Raw genomic sequence first — 1,402 nt, 5'->3', positions numbered from 1 at the left:
CAATATGAGTATTTTATTTAATAATAATATTATATATATCACAAATAAAAGAGATTCAGGGATGCCGGTTGTCACACGATTTGGCTTGAATTCCTTCGAGGAATATAATTATATTATTTTTATTAAAAAAAAGTATTTCTATAAAAAGGAAGAAATAAATGTGTCTCGTTAAAGGGCGAGTTCAATTTCTCTGTACACTATAGATTATCTTTTTTTTAACGAGAAACGGAAAATAAAATAACCGTAAATTATAATGAAGATTAAAAAAGAAATCCATAGCAATAACAACTAAAAAATAAATCTACAATGATATTTCATGAAATTGGACGACTTTTAAAAATATTCCTTAAAACTTCCTACTAATTAAAATGTTTTAAGCTTATTCTTAACAACAGCAGGCTATCATCCACGCGTAATATAAAAATCGCTTGTTAAAGATAAATAATTGAAACGTATATAAGAAACAACAATTATACGTACTTAAGTAATAAGTATCAATCTAGAAGAAGATCGCTGTGTGACTTTTGATTCCCACTCGGGGAACAACATAAGGAATATAGCAATCTATCTTAAACTCCATATTGCTAATAATTTATACAATTTAGCAAAATTTACATTTAAATACAAATTTCTTGTACATTATATTTGTGGTAATTTGGAAAGAAAACATAAGTAGACGGGGAAAAACAAAATTAATTTAATTATATAAGGTTTTATCTAATTTCATTGAAATAATTTTAGGAACTGATCAACTATTCTTTATTGGCTTATTATGGGTTCGGTTATGATTATTAATCATAATATTGCTTGTTATTTTCTGTGATATATATTTAATTATATTTTAACCTGCAATATAACATAAAAATATTTATGTTTAAAAACTTTTTCAGAGCAAACGATATCTTGATCTATGTCATTAGAACGGTACTTCCGAACGTATCTCACGTCATGTCATGTCAGTGGAGTGAAATGTGACGGGCGGTCCTTGTTTTGCCTTTTGTATATTAAAATACTTGTTGATTTTATCAATTAAATCTAATGACGAATGAGTAATAACATTTAGAAATAATAAGTTAATTATGCTATAGTGTTTATAAGTGGATGCTGCACTGGACCTGTCTCCCATCTCCGGCTGATTGATCAGGTAACGGTATTTGTTTTTGGGTACGTCAAGTATAAGTTTTGCTTACAATTACATTATTACTCATGTTAAGTTAATAATTTTAATCTTTAAAAAACAGTTTTTTTATATATTATCTTTGTGTACTGTATTGTTAATACAGATAATTTTCTATTAATTTAGTTTTAATATCCGTTTCGATTACGACAGCAACACGGATGCACGTTGTTCGCACATTCGTCACAAAACATAGAAAAACCACATACGCAAAGCAATAACTTA

General features: G+C 27.4%; 1 protein-coding gene across 3 annotated transcripts in view; it reads left to right on the top strand.

Annotated features, from left to right (window-relative positions):
• Positions 1 to 1,005: 1,005 nt before the first annotated feature.
• The window catches only part of PKD (serine/threonine-protein kinase D3), a 56,629-nt gene continuing 56,232 nt past the window's right edge, over positions 1,006 to 1,402 (top strand). Inside the window, exon 1 of one of the 3 annotated variants that reach the window (XM_085189712.1) lies at positions 1,006 to 1,144. The gene's annotated coding sequence lies outside the window, so the exon portion shown is untranslated. Of the gene's footprint in view, positions 1,165 to 1,402 lie in introns of all 3 variants that reach the window. The other 2 variants (XM_085189714.1, XM_085189713.1) reach the window with 2 other exon arrangements.

Source organism: Heliconius melpomene, chromosome 8, assembly GCF_056956725.1.
Source record: "Heliconius melpomene rosina isolate 202511_hmr_F chromosome 8, ASM5695672v1, whole genome shotgun sequence".
Classification (NCBI taxonomy): Eukaryota; Metazoa; Arthropoda; class Insecta; order Lepidoptera; family Nymphalidae; genus Heliconius; species Heliconius melpomene.
The sequence above is the reverse complement of the archived record's forward strand: the minus strand, read 5'-3'. Positions and strand labels throughout refer to the sequence as shown.